Source organism: Protopterus annectens, chromosome 3.part1 (assembly GCF_019279795.1).
Source record: "Protopterus annectens isolate FY-2018-M chromosome 3.part1, PAN1.0, whole genome shotgun sequence".
In the NCBI taxonomy this organism is placed as follows: Eukaryota; Metazoa; Chordata; order Ceratodontiformes; family Protopteridae; genus Protopterus; species Protopterus annectens.
This window is the reverse complement of record NC_056732.1, coordinates 1,722,280,106-1,722,305,416: the sequence shown is the minus strand read 5'-3', so window position 1 is coordinate 1,722,305,416 and position 25,311 is coordinate 1,722,280,106. Positions and strand designations below refer to the sequence as shown.

General features: G+C 40.4%; 1 long non-coding RNA gene across 1 annotated transcript in view; it reads left to right on the top strand.

The window, feature by feature from the left end:
* The first annotated feature begins 10,692 nt into the window (after nucleotides 1-10,692).
* LOC122798902 overlaps nucleotides 10,693-25,311 on the top strand; it is a 57,419-nt gene continuing 42,800 nt past the window's right edge. The window contains exons 1-3 of the long non-coding RNA XR_006364337.1: nucleotides 10,693-10,728; nucleotides 11,599-11,771; nucleotides 24,272-24,292. This is a non-coding gene — a long non-coding RNA (uncharacterized LOC122798902). The remainder of the gene's footprint in view (nucleotides 10,729-11,598; nucleotides 11,772-24,271; nucleotides 24,293-25,311) is intronic.

Below are 25,311 nucleotides of genomic sequence, written 5' to 3'. Positions count from 1 at the left end.
AGTGTGGGGGATACCAGTAGCACTGGTAAGTTACCTAGTCTTCAGGTCCCTGTAGTGGTGACGACACTGCTCACCAGTGTGGGGGATACCAGTAGCACTGGTAAGTTACCTTGTCTTCAGGTCCCTGTAGTGGTGACGACACTGCTCATCAGTGTGGGAGATACCAGTAGCACTGGTAAGTTACCTAGTCTTCAGGTCCCTGTAGTGGTGACAACACTGCTCACCAGTGTGGGGGATACCAGTAGCACTGGTAAGTTACCTAGTCTTCAGGTCCCTGTAGTGGTGACAACACTGCTCACCAGTGTGGGGGATACCAGTAGCACTGGTAAGTTACCTAGTCTTCAGGTCCCTGTAGTGGTGATGACACTACTCACTGGTGTGGGGGATGCCAGTAGCACTGGTAAGTTACCTAGTCTTCAGGTCCCTGTAGTGGTGATGACACTGCTCACCGGTGTGGGGGATGCCAGTAGCACTGGTAAGTTACCTAGTCTTCAGGTCCCTGTAGTGGTGATGACACTGCTCACCAGTGTGGGGGATACCAGTAGCACTGGTAAGTTACCTAGTCTTCAGGTCCCTGTAGTGGTGATGACACTGCTCACCAGTGTGGGGGATACCAGTAGCACTGGTAAGTTACCTAGTCTTCAGGTCCCTGTAGTGGTGATGACACCACTCACCAGTGTGGGGGATGTCAGTAGCACTGGTAAGTTACCTAGTCTTCAGGTCCCTGCAGTGGTGATGACACCGCTCACCAGTGTGGGGGGGGGGTGCCAGTAGCACTGGTAAGTTACCTAGTCTTCATGTCCCTGCAGTGGTGATGACACCGCTCACCAGTGTGGGGGGTGCCAGTAGCACTGGTAAGTTACCTAGTCTTCAGGTCCCTGTAGTGGTGATGACACTGCTCACCAGTGTGTGGGATGCCAGTAGCACTGGTATGTTACCTAGTCTTCAGGTCCCTGTAGTGGTGATGACACTGCTCACCAGTGCGCGGGATGCCAGTAGCACTGGTAAGTTACCTAGTCTTCAGGTCCCTGTAGTGGTGAAGACACTGCTCACCAGTGTGGGGGATGCCAGTAGCACTGGTAAGTTACCTAGTCTTCAGGTCCCTGTAGTGGTGAAGACACTGCTCACCAGTGTGGGGGATACCAGTAGCACTGGTAAGTTACCTAGTCTTCAGGTCCCTGTAGTGGTGAAGACACTGCTCACCAGTGTGGGGGATGCCAGTAGCACTGGAAAGTTACCTAGTCTTCAGGTCCCTGTAGTGGTGACGACACTGCTCACCAGTGGGGGATGCCAGTAGCACTGGAAAGTTACCTAGTCTTCAGGTCCCTGTAGTGGTGACGACACTGCTCACCAGTGTGGGGGATACCAGTAGCACTGGAAAGTTACCTAGTCTTCAGGTCCCTGTAGTGGTGACGACACTGCTCACCAGTGTGGGGGATACCAGTAGCACTGGAAAGTTACCTAGTCTTCAGGTCCCTGTAGTGGTGACGACACTGCTCTCCAGTGTGGGGGATACCAGTAGCACTGGAAAGTTACCTAGTCTTCAGGTCCCTGTAGTGGTGATGACACTGCTCTCCAGTGTGGGGGATACCAGTAGCACTGGAAAGTTACCTCGTCTTCAGGTCCCTGTAGTGGTGATGACACTGCTCTCCAGTGTGGGGGATACCAGTAGCACTGGTAAGTTACCTAGTGTTCAGGTCCCTGTAGTGGTGATGACACTGCTCCACCAGTGTGGGGGATACCAGTAGCACTGGTAAGTTACCTAGTCTTCAGGTCCCTGTAGTGGTGATGACACTGCTCACCAGTGCGGGGGATACCAGTAGCACTGGTAAGTTACCTAGTCTTCAGGTCCCTGTAGTGGTGATGACACTGCTCACCAGTGCTGGGGATACCAGTAGCACTGGTAAGTTACCTAGTCTTCAGGTCCCTGTAGTGGTGATGACACTGCTCACCAGTGCTGGGGATGCCAGTAGCACTGGTAAGTTACCTAGTCTTCAGGTCCCTGTAGTGGTGATGACACTGCTCACCACTGTGGGGGATGCCAGTAGCACTGGTAAGTTACCTAGTCTTCAGGTCCCTGTAGTGGTAATGACACTGCTCACCAGTGTGGGGGATGCCAGTAGCACTGGTAAGTTACCTAGTCTTCAGGTCCCTGTAGTGGTGATGACACTGCTCACCAGTGTGGGGGATACCAGTAGCACTGGTAAGTTACCTAGTCTTCAGGTCCCTGTAGTGGTGATGACACTGATCACCAATGTGGGGGATACCAGTAGCACTGGTAAGTTACCTAGTCTTCAGGTCCCTGTAGTGGTGATGCCACTGCTCCCCAGTGTGGGGGATACCAGTAGCACTGGTAAGTTACCTAGTCTTCAGGTCCCTGTAGTGGTGATGCCACTGCTCCCCAGTGTGGGGGATACCAGTAGCACTGGTAAGTTACCTAGTCTTCAGGTCCCTGTAGTGGTGATGCCACTGCTCCCCAGTGTGGGAATACCAGTAGCACTGGTAAGTTACCTAGTCTTCAGGTCCCTGTAGTGGTGATGCCACTGCTCCCCAGTGTTGGTGATACCAGTAGCACTGGTAAGTTACCTAGTCTTCAGGTCCCTGTCGTGGTGATGCCACTGCTCCCCAGTGTGGGGGATGCCAGTAGCACTGGTAAGTTACCTAGTCTTCAGGTCCCTGTAGTGGTGATGACACTGATCACCAGTGTGGGGGATACCAGTAGCACTGGTAAGTTACCTAGTCTTCAGGTCCCTGTATTGGTGATGACACTGCTCACCAGTGTGGGGGATACCAGTAGCACTGGTAAGTTACCTAGTCTTCAGGTCCCTGTAGTGGTGACGACACTGCTCACCAGTGTGGGGGATACCAGTAGCACTGGTAAGTTACCTTGTCTTCAGGTCTCTGTAGTGGTGACGACACTGCTCACCAGTGTGGGGGATACCAGTAGCACTGGTAAGTTACCTAGTCTTCAGGTCCCTGTAGTGGTGACAACACTGCTCACCAGTGTGGGGGATACCAGTAGCACTGGTAAGTTACCTAGTCTTCAGGTCCCTGTAGTGGTGATGACACTGGTCACCAGTGTGGGGGATGCCAGTAGCACTGGTAAGTTACCTAGTCTTCAGGTCCCTGTAGTGGTGATGACACTGGTCACCAGTGTGGGGGATGCCAATAGCACTGGTAAGTTACCTAGTCTTCAGGTGCCTGTAGTGGTGATGACACTGCCCACCAGTGTGGGGGATACCAGTAGCACTGGTAAGTTACCTAGTCTTCAGGTGCCTGTAGTGGTGATGACACTGCCCCCCAGTGTGGGGGATGCCAGTAGCACTGGTAAGTTACCTAGTCTTCAGGTCCCTGTAGTGGTGATGACACTGCCCCCCAGTGTGGGGGATGCCAGTAGCACTGGTAAGTTACCTAGTCTTCAGGTCCCTGTAGTGGTGATGACACTGCCCCCCAGTGTGGGGGATGCCGGTAGCACTGGTAAGTTACCTAGTCTTCAGGTCCCTGTAGTGGTGATGACACTGCCCCCCAGTGTGGGGGATACCAGTAGCACTGGTAAGTTACCTAGTCTTCAGGTCCCTGTAGTGGTGATGACACTGCTCCCCAGTGTGGGGGATACCAGTAGCACTGGTATGTTACCTAGTCTTCAGGTCCCTGTAGTGGTGATGACACTGCTCCCCAGTGTGGGGGATACCAGTAGCACTGGTAAGTTACCTAGTCTTCAGGTCCCTGTAGTGGTGATGACACTGCTCACCAGTGTGGGGGATGCCAGTAGCACTGGTAACTTACCTAGTCTTCAGGTCCCTGTAGTGGTAATGACACTGCCCACCAGTATGGGGGATACCAGTATCACTGGTAAGTTACCTAGTCTTCAGGTCCCTGTAGTGGTGATGACACTGCCCACCAGTGTGAGGGATACCAGTAGCACTGGTAAGTTACCTAGTCTTCAGGTCCCTGTAGTGGTGATGACACTGCCCACCAGTGTGGGGGATACCAGTAGCACTGGTAAGTTACCTAGTCTTCAGGTCCCTGTAGTGGTGATGACACTGCTCACCAGTGTGGGGGATACCAGTAGCACTGGTAAGTTACCTAGACTTCAGGTCCCTGTAGTGGTGATGACACTGCTCACCAGTGTGGGGGATGCCAGTAGCACTGGTAAGTTACCTAGTCTTCAGGTCCCTGTAGTGGTGATGACACTGCTCACCAGTGTGGGGGATGCCAGTAGCACTGGTAAGTTACCTAGTCTAAAGGTCCCTGTAGTGGTGATGACACTGCTCACCAGTGTGGGGGATACCAGTAGCACTGGTAAGTTACCTAGTCTTCAGGTCCCTGTAGTGGTGATGACACTGCTCACCAGTGTGGGGGATACCAGTAGCACTGGTAAGTTCTCTAGCCAACTGATCCCAGGCCTTAGATTTACATTCCAAGCCCTGGAAATCACCCTGCAGTAGCTTGGGTTTGTAGTTTTTCACCAGGAGTCCAACAAATGCTCTGTATTCCTGCACATCCCACCTCTGAACCCAAAAGCATGGTCCCTCTCCAAAACCAAAAGGCATATCAATAGCCAAGTGAGAACTCCAATGAATGGTGTGGAATTCCCACCTATTGGCCTTAATATGGCTGCTTTTCTGCCCTTACACGTCATACTGTAACTTTCAAAAACGTGCTGCATTGCTTAGCATCGCTCAAATCATTTTACCAAAGCTGCACATTGCACAAATTCACAAAACTGTGGTTAAACAGAGCTTAGCAACTCACAAACAGGAATAGACATTGACCATGTTTAAGGTACTTAGCATCGGTCAGATTTTCTAAATGTAACAATTTTGAGGTTTGAATTAAATCTCCCTTTAGGTCACCTCACACATTTTTACAGCAATAAAAGTAAAAATGTATGACTGCTGAGGACTCAAACCCAGGACCTGTTACACTATAGGTCATGACTCAACCTATTTAGCCAGTTGCATAGTAAGACAGCCGGTCTACCTTTACATATATTACTAAGGTGCCTGTTAGCCTTGCTAAGCACCATGCAGCACCATGCAAATAGGCAGTGTATATAGAAAGAAGAAAAAAACAAATTGAATGCATCCTGTTTCTATTGTTAGATTTATGGCAGGTATCAACTATGTATGTGCAATCACAGATCAGCATCTCTAAGCAACACGCTGTACCATGCAAACAGAGATTTAAAAAACATTAATGGATTACATCCAATTTCTATTTTTAGATTTATGTCAGATGTCAGCTTTGTATGTATAAGCCCAGACTGGCATTACTAAGCACTGCACGGTGCCTCGCAAACATGGAGATTAAAAAAAATTAAAACATTATTTATACAGTAGTGGAGGACATTTAAAAGATTATTGTCCTGTGCATACCATCTGTCCAGGATTTTTCTGGACAGACCACATGTACAGAACATCCTCTATACTACTACTTGCACAGATTCAATATCTGTGTTACTGTGATCTCCCTTGGCAGCCATGCCATGATAAATGTGCATGGTCCATTGCCGAGGGGAACTGTGGCTGTGTACATGGGTACATTCTATGTAGGCTCCAGATGGAGCCTACACAGATTTTATTGAAGCCTGCTGGAAATCTTTTACAGTGTTAACGGTGTTTTTCTTGTTTTTGCTTTTAAAGGGTATGGATGTGGATACACACCTTGTGATAGTTTCTAGATGGTTTCACCACATGTAAAGTAGTGTAAGTAGCAGCAGCTTCAAACACTCAACCAGCCAGACCACATAAATTAAACAACCAAAATGTTTACTAGAATCTAAACTTGCATTATAACTGTGCACTTTGGTGTATGGGTATGAATACTTTTTGGCTAAAAAAAGGAAAAATATATATATATATTAACCATTTTTTTCTTATATATACATTATATTTGGTTTGCTATGTTGAAATCATTGTTGCCTACTTAGTTGCTTTCTTTGTAAAACTTGTGTTACCATTGTTTATGTCTGTTTTATACTTGTAATCTTACCCTTGGAGCTTTTCTTCCTGGGCCTCTACTGAAAATGGACATATATCCTGCTAGACTAGCCCGGTCAACAAATATAAAATAAATAAAATAAATACAAATAAAGGGTTGTTATCCAAATATTTACAATGTTTGCAAGTGAAATTATTCTTTTACTTGCAAGATTCTGACCCCCAAAAGTTGCTTTCCAATTGCTTTGAAAAATGGCAAGAAAGCATGTCCTGTGTTTATATACAGATTGCTCCTATTTAGTCAAAAACTTGTTGTTGGTCTTGTAAAATATTCCAGGTATTGTAAATAGACTGTCTTTATCATGCAAGTATCAGCTGAAAAGTCAAGGGAAACATTTTGGTGAATGTCTGCTTATTATTTTATTATTTCACTATCAATATCTGGTATGTGTATTTGTTAACAGATGCACAAGGTACTTAGTTCCTTAACATTATCAGATATTCTACTTAAAGTAGGCAATGTTTATCCCCCATCCAAAAACATGTTTCTTAATGTGATCAGCACTTGTTCAAAATCCTGATCATTAAACAACAGCCCGGATCCTTGACCTGCCAATCCCCAGTTATATTTTTCTAATAAACATAGGCTGAGTATGATTAGCATGAATGCAAGAATTACTAAAGGTCAATTTCCTATATAGCTTATTCTCTTTAGTTCACTCTGATTGGGCAGGATTTATAATGTAATATTAAAAACTTTATAGTGCACCTTGACAAACTGCCAGTGAATTTAAAGAAAAAAAAGATGTAAAAGAGTTAACATGTGAAATAGTTTTTTCATCTTATTTAAGCCTGGACTATTACTACTTTAGTGTTTCATCAGTAATTGTTCTACATATAGTTACAAATGCAGCTTAGTCTCAAAGGCTGAACACAGTAATGACGTATTCTTTAACTGCAACACAAAACAGAAACAGAGGGTCGCTAAATGCAATGTTCTGCATGGAGTGAGCTGATTATGCTCCGATATTCAGAAAAGGACAAATCAGTTAAAACTCTAACTTAACAAATGTTATTTAAGCACTATTTGTTACTGGGGCTGTTACCCTACTTCCCCTCACCCTTTAATCCTTTACAACACCACATCCACTGGTTTGCCATTTCTTGTACTGCTTCACCAGATGACAAAACCTTGTGTGTGATATCTCAGTCTGATCTCTGTCTATATCCTTCCTTGGACTTAGAATTGACTGGGTAGTCTCTGTCAGATTCAAATCAGTAACAGATAACCATCTCCTTTTCCTTCTTTATCTCTTAATCTAGTAGCCACCATCTCATTCTTATCTTAACCAGTGCCATGAGGCCTGTACACTGCATGAATCCACCAAATGTCAGGCACCCCATACTTCAGTATTCCTTAACAGCAGCCAACTATTCTCCTCTGGCTCATATCTCAAACTACCCTTATGAGAAATGCTACACAACCTGAATTCTCATCCCTTACTTACACTGTTACCTCATTCCAGGCTAAACTACCCCATTCTTTTATCACTTATATACACTGTTACCCACCTTAGATGCCTACATCCTCTCTTACCTTAGAGATGTATAACTATGTCTCATCTATGCCCACTTTATTGTTATCTCCCATCCTCAAAAGCTTGTCATGCAACACTTTATTTTTTCCTGATTCCAAGAATTACAGAGCAAAATCATGTATCCATCTATACTTTTTATAAGAATCTTCATTCCCTCCCCATTCTGTTTCAGGGTTCACAACCCCAGAATCAAATCTCTACCTGTTTACTCTTCTAACCTCACTTTTTGTTGAGGTATAATCATTTCATGCACAGCTAAAACATGGACTTCAGGTCCAGAGGCAACCAGCTCTCATTAAGCTACTAAAGCAGCAGGGTTAACATGGTGGTAAGAATAGCTGCATTTTAAGTTATAATGCCTACAAGTTTTATTCTGAGGGAGAAATGTAATAACTAATTTCAGTTGTACAGAATAACTAACACCAGTGAGACATAATGCATTATAGGAATTTACTGTACACTATGTCACATACAGACATGAGGGGTTGAACTCCATAATCTAAAATCAATGAAAATATAGTCTATATGAAGGATTTTAACTACCCATTTACTGAATAAATTAATTATTCAATGTAAAATAAATGTACTGAATATTAATTGACTATGTTAATCAAACTACTTTGAAACAGGTAGTACAAACTCCTGCAATGGCTTGTAACATCAGGGTTATCATACAGACAAATCTAGGATCTTTCTCCTGAATTTCCATAGGTTAACCCTCCATAATTAGCATAGATCACAAACCCATCATATTTAATTAAGATTAAAGTGAAACTTAATCATAAGTAAATCCTTATTCCTAGACTTTACCAATGGAATTGATGATGCAGCAAATCACATACTCATAAAAACAGGCCGGGATGCTGTTCCCAGCAGCCAAGGTAATTCTGTTAGGAGACAACATTATCAAAGCTGCTAGATTTTGCTATGACCCCATCTTTGTTTCAATAGTTAAACACAGGAATGAAATATTCTTTAATTACAGTACAAAATAGAATGGAAGGTTTTATAAATGTAACAGTATCAATATAGAATGAAATGATGTTTCTACACAGAGTGAAGGAAACCCTATCTAATCCCCATTGGCAACAATTTGTAGATGTACCTGATCACATCAAGCAAACAATATTAAACAAAACCTCAAGAAAAATATTGGAATTATATTACAAAGGGGCATTCCTTATCTTCAACTACAGAAATTAAAAATAATCTCTTGTTTTATGTTAAATTAACCTTTTGGTCACAACATTGGATAATTTATACCTGGAAATTTCTCCATAGAACATTCCTAACACCATATAAAATAGCCAAAGTTTAGTACTTCTAATAATGCTTTATGTTGGAGATGTTCTCAAGTGTGCAGAGCAGACTGGATACATATTTTTATGAGTGTACTAGTTTAAAACAATTCTGAAATGGTATTAATAATTTTCCAAGCTCTATTCACAGCTTTGTTTATATTATTTAAAGCTTTAGTTTTACTGAGTATAAATGAAGGTCCTAATTTGAAGACAGACAATCTTTATTTATTGTGGATCATTCCAGCAGTTGCTAGAAAGTGCATAATGCAGAAATGGAACTCCACTTCACCACTGTCCATGGAATTTTTTTTACATTTAATGAAAGACACAGCACAGAAAGAGATCAAGATTAAAGAACTAAGAAGCTATCCTAACACATTAACAAATAATCACTGGAGAAAGGTACTAAATCTTACTGACAATCTACAAGTGGACTGTGCCTCTCTCCGATTACTGTAAATGCTTTACATAAGTGATGTTGGTCTATGTATTTTGAATCAAACATGTTTCATTTATTGATTTTTCCTGCAGGCCAAATATATGTATATAGCTGTTTATGAATTAGAAGTTAGATTATGTTGTATCTGCAATATTTTTATTTGCTTGAAAATAAAAATGACTTGTCGTTGCAGAGCTAATTTGAACCAACACAGAAGTCTTATTTCTTTTAGATACCTATGGTAAGATGTTTTTTCCTCTTGTTACATTTGTGGAGAGGGAATAACAGCAATTTATCAAAGATTGAAAATGTATAACACTTATCTTGATTGTGTTAAAGCATTCAACATTATTACACATAAGGTGAAAGCTCTAAATATCAGTAGATTTACAAATCAATGGATTGTGCAAGGAAAGGATCACAGCAAGAGGGGGAGGGGGGCTTCTTCTATCCTGACAGGGGTTATCTCTGGTGTGCAACAAAAATATAAGTAATACATCAGAGTTCATTACTACATTCAGTAAAAAACTGACTGGCCCTTCCACATGTTCTCTAAAGAGCTCTCTCAGCTGCTTATTAACAGTGAAAATTCTCATTTCAGTGATCACTCAACAAACATCTGTATGAGTTTGGCTCAACATAGGTCATAAACAATGTCTGAGAAAACTGTATGAATAACATGCTCTCAGTAAAATCTTACTTGGAACACTAACATTCTGAAGATAAATATAAAATGAAGAAGCATAGATGCCAAATAGACAATGGGTAGGATACCCCGAAGTCTTCTTGCTGTTGTCTGATTTCACTTTTTAGTACAAGACCCTGTTCCCTAAGGGATAACAATACAAAATATAAGCTACCTATCATGCAGTAGGTCCCTTATACCCTCTTCAAACCCTGTGGAGTGTCGGGTTCTCCCCAGGACCAAAAAGTAAAAACAAAATGAAAACACTCTTTGTTTGAAGTAATCCAGTGCTGTATTTTTGTAGGTATTTTAAAGACAGTCAGCTAAGCACAGTAGACATTCTCAGAATCAAGCAATAAAAACAAGAAGCAATACTTCTTTGAGCTTAAAGAGTTCTGGGTTATTCAAAATAATGAGTACCTTTGTCTATCAGACAAACAGATAGTGTTCCCTAAGAGACGGGCTTCACTTATTTATTTTTTATAATATAGTATAATTAGTGACAGTTCTTTGTCATAGTTAATGGTTTTGAGATTCTGAGAAGCCAAACACAATAGAGGTTTGGCTAATAGTTGTCTCTTTTCCTTCCATTAACATAGCTGTACGTTATTTACTCAAACAAATAAAGTCTTCAATAATTAGGTCTATAATCCATTATGAGTAAGCCACGTGACAAGGAGTTATACAATTGCATACAATTTGTTCACATATAAATATAGCATGTGGTTATGGAAAAACTCAGTGCATCTACCTACTAGCACAGGTAAGAGTACCTACCTTATATGGCTCATACTGAAATGGTACTTCATTATAAGAGAACTAGAATATGTAATGGATGAACTAGACAGACTGTGTCACTCAGTAACTGGTATATACAGACATACACACATACATATATATATATATATATATATATATATATATATATATATATATATATTCACTTCAGAAGCTCGAAATACTGAAATCTCGAATTTCAGTATCTCGAGCCCAAGAAGCCGAATCCACATAATAGCGAAAGTTTAGAAGCACGAAATTCAAAACCTCGAATACCGTAGGTTTTGAATTTCGCGCTTCTAAAGTTCCACTATGGACATGTATTGAGGTAAGTGTGTGTTAAGAGGTTTGGGTAGGGGCTGTAGTGTTTGTCAGTGTGTTTGTTTCTGTGATGTGTGTGTGCGAAGAGAAAGTAGATTGTGTGATGGTGTTTTGTGTGTGTTTGTATGTAGTGCGACCTCAGAGTGAGAATATTTAATTGGGGGGGGTGCAGTAGAGTGATTGTGTGTTTGTGTGGTGGATGGTGTGTCTGTGTATGTAGTAAAACCACGAAATTCAAAACCTCCGGTATTCGAGGTTTTGAATTTTGCAGTTTTCAGTTTTCGTTGTTTTGTGGATTCACCTTCTTGGGCTCGAGATACTGAAATTCGAGATTTCAGTATTTCGAGCTTCCGAAGTGAATATATATATATATATATATATATATATATATATATATATATATATACACATGTTGGGAGGGTGGGTAAGCTTAAAATGGCTCGCAAGGGCAGTTAGCTTAGTACTAACCTATGAACTATTCCTATGAACTATGTGTAAATTTATTCTGCCAAATCTGTTTTGTTGTCTTTTTCAGACTGTTGACTGTTGTACCCAAGGGTAAGATCCCCTTGAGACTGAAAATTCTCTTGGATATCAGTTGAAGTTTCGTCAAGTGTACGTAGTAGTCCTAGTACCCTGCCAACAAACAGTCCCTGACAATGAGGCTTCTTCTGGCAGTTCTTGTGGCTTCCCTGCTTTTTGCAGTTGGTAAGTTCCTTGACTGAATTTAACATTTTATTTTATGTTATATCTCAGTCTCTTTTGTACTCTTTTAATTTTGTGTGTGTGTTTCCTACCCTGCAGCTGGGTGATCATTTATTTGTTAGTTTATGTATGTAAGTATTTATGTATTTATTTAAGTCTGTTAACTATAGTAGTCTACTGATTGAGAGCAACCCATTTCAATCACAGCACAAGGACACAGAAGAATCATAACAAATATGTGAGTTTACATTCATAGTTTAGTTTCATAGTTTAGTACTAGGCTATCTGCCCTGGGGCATTTATAAGCCTAGCCATAGTAATGTGGCTTTCGCCATCCCATGCAATGGTACAAAAGTGTACAGAATAGAGTTAGAATACTGTGCCTCTGTCTAGTAGTGACACAGTGAAGACCCCCTTACATAATAGAATTAGTTTACTGTGCCTCTGTCTAGTAGTGACACAGAGATGACTCCTGGGGTAAACCTACGATCTCCCATCCACTCGTCAAGATTTCTCTTGAAGAGAGTCAGTGAGGGGCTCTGCCTAACATGAACTGGAATTCTGTTCCAGTGTATGGGAAGCCTCTGAGTTATGAATCTGTCCCTCCAGCATGTCCTATTCATATTTGTGCTGAGGTTTAAATCTTTAGCTCTCGTGGTTCTGATGGATTTGGATTTTTTGAGGTGGAGCATGTCCATCAATTCCTGATTGGACATGGCCTTGTACGTCAGGCACAGATCACCTCTGAGTAGGCGGTATGGTACTGAATAGAGCTGGAGTTTCTTTAGTCTGGCAGCATATGACATATGTTGGAGACCCTTGATCCTCTTGGTGAGGTACTTTTGGGGTCTCTCTAGCTGTTGCAAGTGTCGGGTGAGGTACATACCAAATGGGGCATTGTACTCAATCATGGGCCTGATAAGGGAGGAGTATAGGGGTACAATGACCTCCTTTGATCTGGATGTGAATCCCTTCATGATAAGGTGGGCAAGGTAGAAAGTCTTTCTAACCACTTTGGCAACGTGGGTGTCAAATGAGAGGTCACTATTGACTTGGGTCCCCAGGTCTCTGATTACTTTTTCCATACTCAGTAGGTTACTGTCTATGTGATAATTTGTGGATACTTTGTTTTTCCCAAAGGGGATGACTATACATTTTTTGGCATTTAGATTAAGGCCATGACTCCGGCACCAGTTGTCTGTTTCAGTGAGGCCTTTCTGTAGGATGTATGTGTCAGCTGGTGTATCGACTATGGCACCTAGTTTGCAGTCATCTGCGAACTTTGTCAGCCACAACCCTTCCATGTTTGCTTTCACATCTGAGAAATAAATGCCGAACAAGAGGGGTCCCAGGACAGAGCCCTGTGGGACACCACTTGTGACTGGCTTTGAGTCTGACATGGCTCCAGCAATTTTGACTTTATGGGTTCTATCCTTTAGCCAGTTTGCCACCCATCTTGTGACATATGGATTTACATTTAAGCTGTTGAGCTTCTTTATGATGCCAGAGTGGGGTATTGTGTTGAAAGCTTTAGCCAAGTCCAGGTAGACTGTATGGACTGCCTTGCCCTCATCAATGGCTCTAGTGACTGTTTTGAAAAAGTCAACCAGGTTCAAAAGGCAGGATCCTCTTCAAGTTAAGCAGTGTGAGACATTGTCTGCCTTTTGGGTATTTATAAAATTGTTCCCTGAAAAGGAAGGGAGGGGACGGCAAGCAGGAAAAGGCCTTACAGCTCATTTACATTGCAACTATTATGATCCTGTTAAGTGCAACATATGCGTATGTAATAATGAAGAATTGTGTTGTACTTGAAGTACTCTCAAATGATTTTCCAGGAATGCTTTTAGTTTTCAGCAGTCATCATTTATTGTTAAGAAAACAAAGAATAAAGAATGGCGTTCAGGAATGTAAGAAAAATAGTTATAGTCTGTAGTATCTCACTGGCATGTGCACTCATCTCAAGTAAAACCTTTGCTTTGTTAAGAGTTATATTTCACCTGTTATAGCATATTGTTTTTCCTCCAGTGATGTAGACCTTTTTTCAAACTAAGCTGTGTTTTTACTGAATATTCTGCTAGGGAATACAACACTGCATATTTTACGTCTGCAGTCTCTGTCCACCATTTTGTAAAGAACATCATCTTAATTATATTTTCAAACATTCCAATGTATTTTATAAATGTGACATGAAAGTCTGTAAATCCTTTCAAGTTTTAAACATTTATTGGGTGCCACTTAGGCTACCATTGGAGACCTTAATTTAATTAGTCAAGCCATAATTTTACTGAGAAATCCATTACATATGGGGTATAAAATCATTATATTTTAGCACCCATAGTCATCACACTAAAATGTTTGTATAACTTGCTGATCTTGACCTGTCTTATGGGAGAAAACATACAACCATCTCCCAAAAAAATGTAGTGTGTGTGTGTGTGTGTGTGTGTGTGTGTGTGTGTGTGTGTGTGTGTGTGTGTGTGTGTGTGTTTGTGTGTGTGTGTGTTTGTGTGTGTGTGTGTGTGTTTATATATGGTAGGTGTGTGTTTATATATGGTAGGGGTGTGTGTGTGTGTGTGTGTGTGTGTGTGTGTGTGTGTGTGTGTGTGTGTGTATATAGGTGAATGGGTGGGAGAGTGTGTGAGTGTAATTGGGTGAGAGGGATGTGGCTGCCATACCTAAACTCCCCTTCACTAATCAGCAAATCCTGTAATACTGGGAGACATTAGACACCAGGGACAGTTAAATATACCTAAGTCACTCCAAATGTTAACAGAACAGCGAGTTGTGCAGAATGAGAAATTTATGGGGGAACACTAGACACCAAGGACAGTTAAATATATTCCCTAAGTTACTCCAGATATTAATAGAAAATAAGTTGTGCAGCATGAGAGATGTATGGGGAACACAAGACATCAGGGGCAATTAAATATATTCCCTAAGTTACTCCAGATATTAATAAAACAACAAGTTGTGCAGTATGAGAGCTGTATGGGGGAACACGTGACACCAGGGGCAGTTAAATATATTCCCCAAGTCACTCCAGATATTAATAGAGCAACAAGTTGTGCAGCATGAGAGATGTATGGGGGAGGCAGACACCAGGGGCAGTTAAATATATGCCCTAAGTTACTCCAAATATAAATAGAACAAGTTGTGCAGCATGAGAGATGTGGTTCTATACTAAATATTCAAACATTCAAAATTCCGAGTGTCAAATGGTCGACACCATATGACTGGATTTTTGAATGTTAGAACATTGTAATATAGATCTCTATACATCATGGAATGGTCGGAGTTGGTATATTTAAATAGTGGGGGGTGTGGGCTGCAGAGGTGCTTGCCCACCTGCTTAAAATGTTCAGGTAGGTGTTTTGTGTAATTTATTTTTATTAGATATTTGAACTTTTGCAAGTTCGATCATATGGTGTCGACCATATGACAGTCGAACTTTCAAAAGTTTGTTTATCTAATATAGACCCGAAAGATGTATGGGGGGAACTCTAGACACCAATAGCAAACTTGCATAATTCCCTAGTCCACTTACAAAGTTAACAGAACATTAGATTTGAAGCATGACATATATAATATTAAGACTAATAAAACTCAGTCCAGTGCGGTTTTGGTAGGTTGGATGAAAACTGTGAAAATCTACACAGGAAAGGAAGAACATGAGAACTTAACTCTAAGAGTGACTTGCAGCAGTGAGGCAGAGAGCTTAACCAAGTATATACTAACTATATTTTCCACATGTGCAAGGAAATCATTGACTGCAAAACAATTAATAATAAATCAGGACTTGAAATATAGCGTGAAGTAAATAAAAATGAAACAAATTGTGGGGAGTAGGAATGCTGCAGATGTCTTGAAACTGGTAAATGTTTGCTCACATCAGCTCATTTTGTGAAACAAAAGATGAAGTAAATTCTGAATTTATTCTCTCAACTTGGATAAAAGTAACAGGATTAACGCTTTGTAGGAATCAGAAATATCAGTGCACAGAAAAAAAACAGAGCAGATCAATCCCTCGTCTAAAAATACAAAGATTGGAAGTTTCTAGTTAGTTAGGAGATACAATGGACAGACAGACATTAGAGATGGGTCCTAAACATTTGCTATCAGTCTTCAAGATAGGAATATTTCTCGTGTTGCAAATTGAAGACCCAAACCACCAACCCACATTTATTGATTCTGGCAATTAATTTACTAAATTTTATCGATATTAATTTGACTTTCAAAACTTCATTAACTGTTTTATTTCAGCAAACAGCTAAAGGAATATCTGGGTGCACATGCTTTGAGGTTATAGCTTTCAGTGTATAGAAATAAAGTCCTTTCTCGTACTTTGTAAATCAAAATTGTCTGAATGCAGGCTTGCAGGTACAAAATATGATGCTTTTATTTTGTGAGGCCATTTCTTATTCTTATATATTCCCAAACCTGCTGCCAGATTGTTTCTACCTCATCGTGGATATGAAAACTATATGTTAGATTAGGTCGGTCATACGCCAGATAAGACTGGGTATCAGATGAACTTTTTATATACCCCCTAAGGCAGTTTGGAGACTGAACCTCATAATTATTGCCTTGATAAAGTAAAGAAAATATTTCCAAATATTTTCTACAAAAATATATTATAACGTGGGGGAGGGTTGAGCCACTAAGAATAACTAAAAATGTGCTACCATTGCTTTGACATATCCTACAGTTGTATAAATGTTTCTCAGCATCAGCTTCCATCTTTCTTTCTTTTTTGGAATTGCATATGTATTTCATTTTAAATAGAAAAACACATTTTATATTTATTTTATTTAATGCTGAAACAGTGAAGTCAAGGGAGAGTAGGATGGGGAAACAGCAACAGGAGATTTCAGAAGGAGAAGGTGCCCTAGTCAAGTATATAAACAAGTAATATACCTGTTGCCTGAAAGGCAAATGCTTACAGCTGTTTATTGTAATCATACTCATTCTTTAGTCCAGGGCAGAAATCAGCAATGAACAGTTTGCAATCTGAACTCGGTGAGAAGAGTATTAATTTAGCACTTTACATGATAGTTTTAGTGCCTTTTGGCTGATGAAACAAAAGCTAAGGTGAACCAATAAACTGAAACCTATGTGAGAAATGCCTTAGTTGTTAGCTTTGAGCATGAAGTGTATGGATTTCAATATCCACTGAATGTTGGAGAATGTAAAGCCATAAAAATGTGGGCTCATGAAGTCTATTGTTCATCCTAGTCTGGTCATATGTTGGGGTGCACTCTGTGCATTTCATTTCACTCCTTTCTTTGCTTTGTTTATTCAGAAATTCTTGCTTGCCTGCACTGATTTACCCTTCAAACAATTCTGTAAGGCTATTACATTTCTCACCTAGCTGATAGGAAAATAGTATTTCCTCACAACTAAGTTGAAGTTTGCTCCCTTTATCTGGAGATTGTAGCTCTACTTATCCATCTGTTTTTCCTTTTTTTCATTGATTCTTTATGAGCTCATTGAATAGTATTGCAAATCCAGGATATGCTCCCATGTTCCTCTCTTTCTTCTTTGTAGCCAAGTATCTTTTCATATGTCCTCCCCTTCATCCATTCATCTCCTTGGTACCCTACAGCTTTACCTTCTGTAAAACTTTCACTGCCCACTCCAGAATCCAACACTGCATTAAAGGTGGTTCCTCACCAGTGAGCTACAGATCAAGAGAATTATTACCTCAATACTCTGGAGTCTGTAACCCTCAGAGATACCATTCAGTTGTGCTCTACCAGGCAATCAGTAGACCAGGATAATTATTGCCTCCTTATTCTGGAGCCTGTAACCCTCAGAAATGATACTATCCAGTTGTTCTCTAACCGGTAATCAGTGGACCAGGAGAATTATTACCTCAATATTCTGGAGCCTGTAACTCTCAGAGATGATACTATCCAGTTGTTCTCTAACTGGCAATCAGTGGACCAGGAGAAGGGAGCCTGTAACCCTAGGAGATGCTACTATCCAGTTGTGTTCTAACCAGCAATCAGTGGACCAGGAGAATTATTAACTCCTTATTTCTGGTGTACACAGAAAGGTTTCAAACTAAATGCATAAAAGTGCAGCTTTGTTACATTTACGAACTACTGTTCATCTACAACTTAATGCATAACCACAATCCCACTCCACTTGGATATATTAGTCAGGACTGGCTATCCTGGAATTGGAAGTGTGTATGTGTGTGTGTATTAGGGTTGACACCTTTTATGCAGACCACAGTGGGACATGGGTGTGGCGAATATGACCCTTGTGACACCCCAACACTGGCCCAGTAATCAAGGAGCCTCAATCCTTACCACCGGCAACAGTGAGAGACATACACAATGGGAGATGACAAGTACAAGCATAGTAAAGTCAATATCCCTTGAGAGCACACACAGATCACAGTTAGTCTGGGGCTGGTTTCTCCGTCTTTCTCCAGATCCCCAATAACACTCCCCATTGGCACAGCTATAGGGTTAAGATGTCAGCTTAGGGGCCTAGCCAAGACCTCCAGCACCCTCTCTTTCCAACCACTGCTTCGTGTCCCTGCTCAAGTAGCTGACACATACACACACACACACACCTTGGAAAGGCTGACACAGGTTAATAGCTATGCCCTCTTCTGCCCAGACTATAAGGTAGTTTCCACTGCCACCAGCCTCTCCTTATCAGCTACTATAAGGCCCTTACAAAGGGTGTCCAATCCTACTGTGTAATGTTACTATTAATCCAAATGGTAGTCTGACAAAGAGCAAGACTATTTAGGAGTGGCCTATACAGCGCCACCAAATACATATGCAAGTACTCTAGGAGCTTAAATATGTCTCACAAATATCAGCCACAAAGATAGGTTTAAATATATTTAAAAATAAATAAAAGAACAAGACAATACTCAATCAGCACAATATCTTCAGAGTTCAAAATCACAGGGAATATTTAAAACAACATTGCAGGACAGTCTCAAATAAATACAGAAAGCATCTAAACTAATCTTTACTATATTCCTAACTATATCTAAAAGAGTTACTATGCCTCAAACTAACTTACAGAAAGGCAAGTACAGATGTGATGGGTGGAGGTTCTTGTTAGGTCAATGGCAAAATACATAATCTCTCTCTCTGATAAAGTTCTTAAATTAATATCAAATATTACTGCTGGGTTAGCTTGGATAACATCACTTTTTGTCACCTGACTTTAGTTCCCAAGCTACCCCATTGTCGGAAAGTGCAAGCATTTTTAGCATCTCTGTGAAAAATACACATCTCTCAGATATTTGCAGTTGCTAGAAGATATAAAACAATAAAATCCTTACAAAACAATGCAGACGACACCCTAGTTCTAGACATCCTGTCTCCTTGCTGCATTATAACTAACATTTTTAGCACAGTCGTAAAACAATTTAATTTCAACTTATTTTCTTGACATTTTGCAAGTTAAGTCTGTATGTTCCTGTTTCTACTATTAAAACATATACATTTGCACAGGTATATAGTTTATATACATTTCTGTTCTTTTCTAGTAGAGTACACTGTGGAGACATCCCTGAAGCTCAGTACTATACAAACCCTCTTCAACACACACTTCTGTACCAGTAGTTTAATATACACAACATATAGTTCTAATACATTTGGTAACACAAGCAATTGCATCATGCTGGTATTCACAAATGACATAGAACTATTTACAAATTTCAAGATAGCTGGACTGGCAGTGTCTCTTTTTGTCACATTTCTATGTAAATCATATTAATATTCTCAACTGACATATAATTATTTACAAATTCCAGCAAGCTGGGCTGGCAGTATTCCCCTTGTGTCACAACCCTGACCAGACCCCTTACCATGACATCGCCACAGGAGTGGTGAAGGAGATGGAGTTATGGGTACAACAGTGTGAAGTTATTACAGCACACTGAAATATTACAAACCATTTAAATCATGAATCTTTAACAGTAAAAGTGAAGCATTACTGCAAAAACACAAATTAAACATTAAGCAAACTTTAGAGAAAAAAGCACTGCCCATATTAAACAGATAATCGTTTAGTTAAAAAGTAAAAAACTCAAATTCTACATATTACACTAACCAAGACTATTCTGAAACAAGAAAACTAAAACATCTACATAAAACACACAAGCACACAAAAAATAAATAAGCCTACAGCACTAATTTACCCAGCACAACTATGAAATAAAAAACAGGTCCAACAGCAGCACAGCCATATTAACACTACGCAAAGCAGTACGTTTAAGCTTACTGAAGACAGCATTAAAAACAAACTATCTTGAAACAATGATGAAATGTTTTAGCACAATTCCAAATGCTCTGCGTTAACTTCTGAACATGCCCCCCCCCCCAAAATAAAGTTAAGCTAACATTTTACCCTTTTAGAAGTACTTCTTATAAGACATCACTAAACAGCTAGTCTAAAATAAAATAAAATGCACAGTAGACCCCATGGACCCCATTTACCTCTGAACACAACAATCTATAAGAAAAATAGAAATAACTCAAGGCCAAAAAAATGTGTTGTCATCCCCTTGGGAAAACCCAGTTCCCTTGAATTACCACATTGATGGTAGTCCACTGAACACAGAAGGCATTATAAGAGATCTAGGAACACAGGTTGACAACAACCTCTCTTTTGAGCACTACATTGCCAGTGTGGTCAGAAGGTCCTTCTATGTGGCACATCTCATTACTAAAGGCTTTTCATCCAGGAAGAAAGAGGTCATTGTCTCCATCTACTCTTCCCTCATTAGGCCAATCATTGAGTACAATGCCCCATTTGGCATGTAGCTCACTAGACACCTACAACAACTGGAGAGGCTGCAAAAGTACCTCACAAAGAGGATCTTAGGCCTTAAAGACTTGTCCTATATGAACAGACTAAAAAAACTCCAACTATTCTCTGTCTCATATCACCTACTTAGAGATGATCTCTGCTTGACTTACAAAGCCATGTCTGACCCAGCTCTGTTAGAAATGCTACATCTAAAGAAATCCCAATCCCTCCACACCACATGCTCCAGAGACCTCAACCTCATTACTACAATCAACAGAACATGCTGGAAGGACAGGTTCATAACTCAGAGACTTCCCATGCTATGGAATAGACTTCCTATACATGTCAAGCAGAGCACCTCACTAGCCGTCTTCAATAGAAATCTTGATGAGTGGATGGGAAATAGAAAGTTCACCCCTGGGGTCACTCCAGTGGCTCTACTCAGAGGCACTGGAAAATAAAGTTGGGTGGCACAATGCCAGGGTAATCTTATGGGCTAGGCTTGTAAAGGCTCCAGGGCCATTAGCCTAGTACACACCTATGAACCTATGAACTGTAGCAGTAATTTACCCAGCACAACAATGCAATAAAGAAGAGGCCCAACAGCAGCCCCAGCCATAATTGTATTATAATCCAAGCAGTACATTTTAAATTTATCGAAGCCAGCATTAAAAACAAAACACACACTTTCCACTTATAAAAATAAGTATCCTAAGACAAGGATGACACGTTTTAACACAATTCCAAATACAGTCCATTAACTTTTGAACATGCCTCCCCCACAAAAAAATAAAGTTAAGCAATCATTTTCCCTTTTAAAAGTACTTCTTATAAGACAACATTTAAGAGCTAGTCTAAAATAAATTACAATGCACAGTAGACCCCATTTACCTCCAAACACAGCAATTAATAAAAGTAAAATTAAACCTATAACAGTAATTTAACCAACACAATGATGCAATGAAGAACAGGCCCAAGTAGTAGCAGCATGTCCATATTCACAGTATAAACAAGGCAGTATATTTCAAACATACAACATAAAAAATAAACACACATTTCGACTTATAAAAGCAAACTATCTTGAAAAAGCCATGACAACATGCATCTAGTAGAATACCAAATGCATATGTTTACCTATGAACATGTCCCCTCAAAAAATAAAAAGTTACACACATACACATTTTCTCTTTTAAAAGTTGTTTAGTGATGACTTCCAAGAACTAACACTATAAAAATACCCAAAGCAGTATATCTTAACTTCTTGAAGACAGCATTAAAAAATAAATTGCATACATTTCCACACAAAAGGTACAAACTGTCCTGAAACATTTCCATCTGTAAACACAAAATACCCTGAAAAAGCCACAATAACAATAGAATTATATCACACTACGTTTATCCTTGATGACTGCCCCTACCAGAAAATAAAACTTCTGCAGACACATTTTAACCTTTAAAAATTAATGCTTCAAAATCATCCCAAAACAACCACAATTATATATTAAATTACACATGCACACACTTCTATACCTTTCAAAAGTACTACTTGCAAATATCAAAGTAACCACAACACACATTTAAATACTATACAGTGCACCCCATTTACCTCTAAACATTAAAAAGTTAAACTGAAATAAAACATATTCCCATTTTAAAAAACTAGAGCCACAAAATACTAATACTCTTTGTACTTTTTCACATTCTTTTCTGGGCTAGCCGGCTTTCCAGCTGGAATGGCTGGCCAGCTTCCTGCTTGCTGGAGTGGCTGGCTGGCTTTATGCCTGGTTAAGTGGCTGACTGGTTGGCTTCCTGCCTGCTGGAGTGGCTGGCTGGCTGCCTTTCTTCCTTCTGGAGTAGCTAGCTGGCTTTATGCCTGCTGGAGTAGCTGAGTGGTTGCCTGCTGGAGGGGCTAACTGGCTGGCTTCCTGCCTGCTGAAGTGGTTAGCTGGCTTTCTGCCTGCTGGAGTACCTGAGTGCTTGCCTGCTGGAGTGGCTAGCTGTCTAGATTCCTGCCTGTTGGAGTGGCTGGCTGGTTTCCTGCCTGTTGGAGTAGCTCAGTGGCTAGCTTGCTGGTTCTGGCTGTAAAAAAGAAAAGACAAATCCCATCCCAGTCTTCTAGTGATTGTAAAAGTACAGGTAAAAAAACAATGCTCTACAGCCACGACCTTTGTAGGACTCTTCCTGGCTCAATCTCCAGCCCTTTCATGAACTGCAACCAATTGCTGCACAATCTACAACATCCAGACCTAACAGGGAATAGCTCTGTCTGTGGGTCCAGGTTGGTCATCATTGGTGACGTAAGTAACTGAAACTGAATTGCCATGGAAAACAATGGTAGTATTTGTAAGTTTTCCATGGCGATTTGGTGAGATTGAAAAGCAAGACTTTTAAAGTCCAACTGCTTTACAAAATGGGCAGTGGGATGAGGTAACTCAACCCATGAGTGTTGTGCTGAAAACAGGATGGGTGGCAAACTAGTGTGTGTGTGTGTGTGTGTGTGTGTGTGTGTGTGTGTCCCCTTACAAATGCTCATATTACAGTGTTCTGGGTGACAGAAAAAGTAGCCATGTGTAGTATGTATTTTAGTGTGTGTGTGTGTGTGTGTGTGTGTGTGTGTGTGTGTGTGTGCGTGTTTGTGTGTAACAACAATACAAGATGATTGTACATACTACAAGTCAAAATCATAAGTCCCGCTGAAAAGGTTGCAATTATTTCCCTTTTCAATCCCTGTATTTCCCATTTATTTTTATTTATTTAACATTTGTTGACTGGGAATGTCCGACTAGGTTCCACAGAGCCTGTTTTCAGCGGAGGCCCGGGGAAAAATGCTCCAGATGCATGTCTTTGAAATGTGGGAGGAAACCGGAGTACCCGGAGAAAACCCACGCAAACACAGGGAGAACATGCAAACTCCACACAGAAGGCACTCCAGCCGAGAATCGAACCGGAGAACCTCTTGCTGTGAGGTGACAATGTTAACCACTGCACCACTGTGCTGCCCACTTTAGTGGATAAACAAAGGCATCACTGACGTTAGCATGTTTACACATAGGATAATCCCTACTCAGAGAGCCACATTTGATGTGGAGAAGGGAAATAGCAGGTCTCTGTAACTACTGTTGCATTTACTTTTATTAATCCTCCTTTTTTATTTATTATTTTTTTCACATTAACTGCCCTGGCATTTCAGCTGCATTGAGTAAGCATTGGAAGACAGAGAACATATTTTTATTTATGCAAGCTTCACAGTGTTTTAATATGTTGTCATGAAGTGGTGGACATTTTTAATGGACTTTACATTTACATTAAAACGCTTTTGGAAAATAAAGTTGTCCAGCAGGGTATCCTTGTACCTTCAGCCCATTATCAAACATTCATTAATAGCCCCAGGCAACAACATACATATTCAGTGCCACTAGAAGCTTCTAGAAGTAATAAACTGTAGGCTGTCTTAATCAAACTGCTTTCATCAGAGCTTGTTTTGTGGTATGATACAAAAATTATAAACCCAAAAACATGCCAGACAGCCTCCTTCAAATGACTGTTAATTTGTCATCCTGAAAAGTACCCATTCATTTGAAATGTGTTGTTATCACACAGTGAAGGTTAATCTTATAATCTCCTATGCTGCTGTTATTAATGATGTATTCCTTGCATATTGTATTATTTTAGTCTGATTTATTTTGTGCAGTTGTAATGCTTTTTCTTTTTAATTTTAGCTTCCTCACAGCCAGCTCCTGGTGAGTAGCTGTATTCTTGTTTTATTTATGTTATAACGTTTGTTATTTAACATGTTAGTCAGGAAAGTAGAGTGAACCCAGATCTGCACTGTATCCCAGTAGATCAGAACAGCATGATAATAAAATATTTACATTATTTCATTTTTATTTGTGCCAATCTGGTAGGTGAACTGATCTTTTGTGGCCTTTTCTCTTCTATAAACCAGGCTAGCAAACAAGAATTTAAAGTGTCAAATCAATTCATTTGGTTTTGCTAGGTGAGTGCGAGTCGATGTGTGTGTGTGAGTGTGTGCATGTGTTTGTGTGTGTGTGTATCTCCTAACAGACAACACACATTAGAGAGTTCTGTGTGACAACAGAAGTATCCATGTGTAGTAAGTCTTTTACTGTATGTGTGTTTGTGTGCATGCACGTGTGTGTGTGTGTGTGTGTGTGTGTGTGTGTGTGTGTGTGTGTGTGTGTGTGTGTGTGTGTGTGTGTGTGTGTGTCTCCTACTAGACAACACACATTAGACAGTTTTGTGTGACAGAAGTATCCATGTGTAGTTAAACTTTAATTGAGTGTGCATGTGTGTGTGTTTAATTAAGTACAAGACAAGATCTCTGTACATATTACAAGTCATAATCATTACAACTGAAGACCTGATAAGGAAGGTTGCAATTATTTCTCCTTTTGCTTACTGCAGCAGGTTAACCAATAGCTCTTCTGCCTGCGCCCACATGACCCATTTATTCTGTGGTGATGGGAGTGAGTTATCCCTTGGCTAGATGAGAGCATTACAGCCCTTTCCTTCCTGTCCAGAAAACCCAATCATCTCTCTGTTGGGTGTTCAGTACTGGGGCAGCCTGATGATCCTTTGAAGTGCTCTATATGCTTCCCCTGTGAAGACCCCCTCCCTCATTAGCAGCTCTTCAAACCCTTGCTCTTGCTGCCTTCTGCATACAGATATTTCTCCACACATTGATTTCTGCTAGTTAACAGTACAAATGCAGATGTACCTGAACTGTGTGGACTCGGTC